Source organism: Cuculus canorus, chromosome 24, assembly GCF_017976375.1.
Source record: "Cuculus canorus isolate bCucCan1 chromosome 24, bCucCan1.pri, whole genome shotgun sequence".
NCBI classification, from domain to species: Eukaryota; Metazoa; Chordata; class Aves; order Cuculiformes; family Cuculidae; genus Cuculus; species Cuculus canorus.
Window position 1 is genome coordinate 5,071,999 of NC_071424.1, and position 6,944 is coordinate 5,078,942.

Sequence of the window (6,944 nt, forward strand, 5' to 3'; positions counted from 1 at the left end):
CATTCATGGTAAGAATCTCCATGGAAAATATCATAGAATCATAGAATAGTTCAGGTTGGAAGGGACCTTAAATATCATCCCGTTCCACCCCCTGCCATGGGCAGGGACACCTCCCACTGGATCAGGGGCTCCAAGAACCACCCAACCTGGCCTGGAACACCTCCAGGGATGGGGCAGCCACAACTTCTCTGGGCAACCTGGGCCAGTGTCTCACCACTCTTATGGTGAAGAAATTCTTCCTTATGTCCAGTCTAAATCAGTCCCTCTCCAGTTTATAGCCATTGCCCCTCGTCCTATCACTACATCCCAATAATGATTCACACTCAAATCCTGTCGGTAAATGTAAGGCAGTGTGCACTGGTCCTTTACTTTAGGAAGGAGACGCCTCCCTGACACTCCAGCCAACTCCTTCACACTGGCGTCTGTGATAGCTCGTGTCCTCAGGGCTACAAAGGACCTAGCAGCTCAAACTTGACCAACCAGGTGAAATTTATATGAGGACAGGCTGAGAGAGTTGGGATTGTTCAGCCTGGAGAAGAGAAGGCTCCGAGGAGACCTTATGGCGACCTTCCAGTAGCTGAAGAGGCTACAAGAAAGCTGGAGAGGGGCTGTTCACAAAGGCTCGTGGGGATAGGAAGAGGGGCAATGGGTATAAACTGGACAGGGGCACATTTAGACTGGGCATAAAGAGGAATTTCTTCACCATGAGAGTGGTGAGGCACTGGAACAGGTTGCCCAGAGAAGTTGTGGCTGCCCCATCCCTGGAGGGGTTCAAGGCCAGGTTGGATGGAGCTTTGATCACCCTGATCCAGTGGGAGGTGTCCCTGCCCATGGCAGGGGGGTTGGAACTGGATGATCTTAGGTCCCTTCCAACCCAAACTATTCTATGATTCTGTGGATCCAGCTGGCACATGACATGAATCCTGCACAGGCACCTCCGTGCCTTCGCATTCCATTCGGATGAATCGCAAATGCTCCGTGTGCTGTTCATACGAAAACCCGTCTGCGCCGGAGCCCAGGGCGCTGAGGGCATTAATTACTTGACCTCATTAACACCACAGAAAAACAGGAGAGGGGATTCTGATTCCTCCTATTCTGATCTAGAAGGAAAACATACATAGGGAAGCCTATCCCACCTCCCCAAAGCCAGTCAAATGTGTCCTGTGTCACACTGTTTAACAAGGGGATGTGTGCAGGACTTGACCTACATGGTTTATTTTGTGTGTGTGATTCGAATCAGAATTCCCAGTAGGTAAACTCTGAGTAACCCCAGGGCCCTGTCCTCCTTCTTCCCCTTTCTAACCCCGTGGCATCGTTGTTTCTCCTTACAAACCAAATCCGAGTGATGCAGGAGCTGCCCAGGGCTCCCTTGCACCGTGGCTGTGGGGACTGGACCCCAGTTGACGTGATAGAGTTGAGTCTCCTTCCATCACTTTGTCATCCAAGGTGACCGCAAAGAGGACACAAAATGAGAGAAAAAAAACACGAGACAGGGAACTGGAAAAGAAAGAGGGAAAAGAGTGTGAGGAAGCAAGGCACGCCAAGTTCTTAAACAACAACTCTGGGGAGGGAATAAAGAGATTTTCTTATTAAGCAGCAAGTGCAACAATAGTTTCTAATAATATTGGCTGTGATTTTAGAGCAAAATGCTCCCTTTCATATCTGGGCAAGACTTATTTTATTGCAGCAGGTGCTTCTGGGTGGACAAACTGTTAACTGCAGGTCACGCGTCGTAATTATACACAGTCCCACCCTCTCCATCCAGTAGTTTTGTTTCTCTGACTCCAGGAACCTCATTTGATCTCCTCCTTTATTTAATATATAAAAGACAGCGCTAGAACAGAAGGCTAGCGCACAATCAAAAGGATCTCACCATTACAAAAATTAGTCTTGGTTGAGTCCCCATCCCTGGAGGTGTTTAAAAGATGGGTGGACGAGGTGCTCAGGGACATGGTTTAGTGGCAGATAGGAATGGTTGGACTCGATGATCCAAGAGGTCTTTTCCAACCTGGTGATTCTATGATTCAATCTTGAGGACAAGTCTTCACGGCAAATGAAAACTAGAAAACACAATAGAAATTTGACCTATAGCTCTATTTGCCACCACTTATCACCAGGGAATTACTTTACCACAGAGTAAATTAGACATCACCCATAGTTTTAGGCCGCAGTTCCACACGAGGCTGAGCTGATGTAAGAGTTAGATGTCCAGAAAGAGAGGTCTGGCTCCCCTGGTTCCCTTTCCCTGTGTGGTCCCTTTTGGCAGCAGTGAGCTGTTGGGTAACTCACCACACCTTGTGGAACCTCACCCACAGCTAGGCTTGAGCTTCAAGTCCTGCCATGGCCTCAAAACAACAGTTTAAGGTTCAGGATAGAGTCAGCGTACATGCCGAAACAAAGCCCAGAGAAAGGATGAATCAGAGATTTTTGTGTTTGCTTTCATAGGAGGACTTTCCAGAGGAGATACAGCCATGACCATCGACAGGCCATTCTACATCCAAACTGGGATTCAGAAAGAAACTTGACGGTATTCGTAGTCAATAAAAACGCCAAACAAAACAACTAAAAAGGAACACCCTCCTTTCCACAACCTCCTTTCAGGCAGTTGTAGAGAGCAATAAGGTCTCCCCTCAGCCTCCTCTTCTTCAGGCTAAACCCCAGGGCCCTCAGACTTGTTCTTCAGACTCTTCTGCAGCTTCGTTGCTCTTCTCTGGACACACTCCAGAGCCTCAATATCCTTCTTGTGGTGAGGGGCCCAGAACTGAACACAGGATTTGAGGTGTGGTCTCACCAGTGCCGAGTACAGAGGGAGAATCCCCTCCGTGGCCCTGATGGCCACACCGTGTTTAATACACACGTGGAGCCTTCCAAAATCAGCCCTGTAATCTGGGCTCCATCCCTGTGGAGGTGTCCAGTCTGACCCTCCCCTGACGGAGCCTGAAGCCATTCCCCCTTGTCCTGTCCCCTGTCACTGGGGAGAAGAGCCCAGCTCCCTCCTCTCCACAACCTCCTTTCAGGCAGTTGTAGAGAGTAATAAGGTCTCCCCTCAGCCTCCTCTTCTCAAGGCTCTCTCAGCCGCTCCTCGTCAGACGTTCTCCAGCCCCTCACCAGCTTCGTTGCTCTTCTCTGGACACACTCCAGAGCCTCAACATCCTTCTTGTGGTGAGGGGCCCAGAACTGAACACAGTACTCAAGGTGCGGTCTCACCAGTGCCGAGTACAGAGGGAGAATCCCCTCCCTGGACCTGCTGGTCACACCGTGTCTGATCCAAGCCAAGATGCCGTTGGCCTTCTTGGCCACCTGGGCCACCGCTGGCTCATGGTCAGTCAGCTAATCACGACTCTCGCCTCATCCGTTCTCCTCAAAGAACAGGGCCATAGCTCCAAAGTGATGCCCCAGCAGTTCAGTCACTCTCATACCATTACCCAACTCTCCCTGTCCCCAGCTAAGAAGGAACAGAAAATGGCCTTGAAAATGAAGAAATAAATAGTATCAAAAGGCACAAATCAGGGGAAAAGCAACCGAAAGCCCATGTGTGCCAGCGGGGCTGAGGGAGCGCTGGAGGGAACCACAACTATTGGAGGTTTCTCTTCACAGTGTATACAGAGAATCACAGAATGGTTTGGGTTGGAAGGGACCTTAAAGCCCACCCAGTTCCACCCCCTGCCATGGGCAGGGACACCTCCCCCTGGATCAGGGGATCAAAGCCGATCCAGTGCCCATGCGATGCCCGTGAAATGTCTGTGAAACGCTTGTGCAATGCCCACGCAATGCTTGTGCCACAGCCATGCGATGTCTGTGCAAGGCTCGTGAAAAGCCCATGTAATGGCTTTGCAATGCCCGAGCAACGATCGTGCAGTGCCTGTGCAGTGCCCGTGCAATGCCCATCAAATGCCCGTAAAACGCCCGTGCAACGCCTGTGCAATGCTCGTGCAACGCCTGTGCAATGACCGTGTAATGGCTGTGCAATGGCTGTGCAATGCCTGTGCAATGGCTGTGCAATGCTTGTGCAACACCTGTGCAACGGCTGTGCAATGCTCGGGCAACGTCTGTGCAACGACCGTGTAATGGCTGTACAATGCCCGTGCAATGCCCGTGCAATGGCTGTGCAACAACCGTGTAATGGCTGTACAGTGTCTGTGCAATGCTCGTGCAATGCCCGTGCAATGGCTGTGCAATGTCCGTGCAATGCCTGTGCAATGGCTGTGCAATTCCCGTGCAATGGCTGTACAATGCTCGTGCAACGCCTGTGCAATGACTGTGTAATGGCTGTACAGTGCCCATGTAATGGCTGTACAATGCCCGTGCAATGCTTGTGCAACGCTTGTGCAACGGTCATGCAACGCCTCTGCAACGCCTGTGCAATGGCTGTGCAATGCCCGTGCAATGGCTGTACAATGCTTGTGCAACGCCTGTGCAACACCTGTGCAATGGCTGTGCAACACCTGTGCAATGCCCGTGCAACGCCTGTGCAACGCCCGTGCAATGCCTGTGCAACGCCTGTGCAATGGCTGTGCAATGTTCGTGCAACGCCTGTGCAATGATCGTGTAATGGCTGTACAGTGCCTGTGCAATAGCTGTACAATGCCCGTGCAATGGCTGTGCAACGACCGTGTAATGGCTGTACAACACCTGTGCAATGCCCGTGCAATGGCTGTGCAATGACCGTGTTATGGCTGTACAATGCCCGTGCAATGCCCGTGCAATGCCCGTGCAATGGCTGTGCAGTGGCTGTGCAATGCCCGTGCAATGGCTGTGCAATGACTGTGCAATGCTCGTGGAACGCCTGTGCAATGACCGTGTAATGGCTGTACAACACCTGTGCAATGCCCGTGCAATGGCTGTGCAATGACCGTGTAATGGCTGTACAATGCCCGTGCAATGCTCGTGCAACGCCTGTGCAATGACCGTGTAATGGCTGTACAATGCCCGTGCAATGGCTGTGCAATGCTCGTGCAATGCCTGTGCAATGCCCATGCAATGTCTGTGCAATGCTCGTGCAACGCCCGTGCAATGCCCGTGCAATGCTCGTGCAACGCCTGTGCAATGGCTGTGCAACGCCCGTGCAATGGCTGTGCAATGCTCGTGCAATGCCTGTGCAACGCCCGTGCAATGCTCGTGCAATGGCTGTGCAATGCTCGTGCAACGCCTGTGCAATGCCCGTGCAATGCTCGTGCAACGCCTGTGCAATGACCGTGTAATGGCTGTACAATGCCCGTGCAATGGCTGTGCAATGCTCGTGCAACGCCTGTGCAATGCCCGTGCAATGCTCGTGCAACGCTTGTGCAACGCCTGTGCAATGGCTGTGCAATGCCCGTGCAATGGCTGTGCAATGCCCGTGCAATGCCTGTGCAACGCCTGTGCAATGACCGTGTAATGGCTGTACAATGCCCGTGCAATGGCTGTGCAATGCTCGTGCAATGCCTGTGCAATGCCCATGCAATGCCTGTGCAATGCTCGTGCAACGCCTGTGCAATGGCTGTGCAACGCCCGTGCAATGGCTGTACAATGCCCGTGCAATGCCCGTGCAATGCCTGTGCAATGGCTGTGCAATGCCCGTGCAATGGCTGTGCTATGCCCGTGCAACGCCTGTGCAACGCCCGTGCAATGCTCGTGCAATGGCTGTGCAATGCTCGTGCAACGCCTGTGCAATGACCGTGTAATGGCTGTACAATGCCCGTGCAATGCTCGTGCAATGGCTGTGCAATGCTCGTGCAACGCCTGTGCAATGGCTGTGCAACGCCCGTGCAATGCCCGTGCAATGCCTGTGCAATGGCTGTGCAATGCCCGTGCAATGGCTGTGCTATGCCCGTGCAATGCTTGTGCAACGCCTGTGCAATGCCCGTGCAATGGCTGTGCAACGCCCGTGCAATGCCCGTGCAACGCCTGTGCAATGGCTGTGCAATGCCCGTGCAATGCCTGTGCAACGCCCGTGCAATGGCTGTACAACGCATGTGCAATGCCCGTGCAACACCCGTGCAATGCCCGTGCAATGGCTGTACAACGCATGTGCAATGCCCATGCAATGCCCGTGCAACAGCCGTGAAACGCCCGTGCAATGCCCGTGTAACGCCTGTGCAATGGCTGTGCAATGCCCGTGTAATGGCTGTGCAATGCCCGTGCAATGCTTGTGCAACGCCTGTGCAATGCCCGTCCAAGGCTCCTACACGGCCTCCGCAACGTCACATAGCACTGCCCCAACGGCGGTCCGCCCAAGCCCCGCCTCCACAGGCCACGCCCCTTCACGACCCTCGCCCCTCGCTCCACACCCCCGACCCCGCCCTGATCTCGCGAGATCTCGCCGCGCTGGTTCCATATTGGGTCATCTCTGCCCTGCGCGCCTCAGTTCTCGCGAGATTTCTACGGCGGGGCGGGCGGAGCCGCGCGTGGCTGAGGCGGGGCGGAGGCGGGGGTTTCTCCCGCCCTTCGCAGGCCGGGAACGGGGGGGGCGGGGGAGGTGGAGGCAGGGCCGTACGCTGGCCCCGCGCCCGGCCCTGAAGGGAGGAGGGGCTAAGGGGGGGAGGGGTTAGCGAGGGGAGGGGGAAGGAGGTGCGAAGGGGGGGGCACGAGGAAGAAGGGGCGAGGGGAGGTTAATGGGGGGGGGCACGAGGTGCGAGGGGGGGCACAAGTGGGGGCTGCGAGGAAGGGAAGGGCTAAAGAAGGGGGGCGCGAGGAAGGAGCTGCGAGGGGGAGGGGGGCTAAGGGGGAGCACGAGGTGCGAGGGGGGGCACGAGGAGGGGAGGGGCTAAGGAAGGGGGGAGCAGGAGGTGGGGGTACGAGGGGAGGGGCGAAGAGAGGAGGGGCTGAGTGGGGGCTGAGTGGGGGGCGGGAGGGCGAGGAAGGAGGGGAGGAGGAAGAGGGGTGGGGGGGACGAGGGGTGAAGAAGGGGGAGGAGGAGGTGCGAAGGGAGGGCGGGGGGGCAGCGAGGAGGGAGGGGCGAGGGG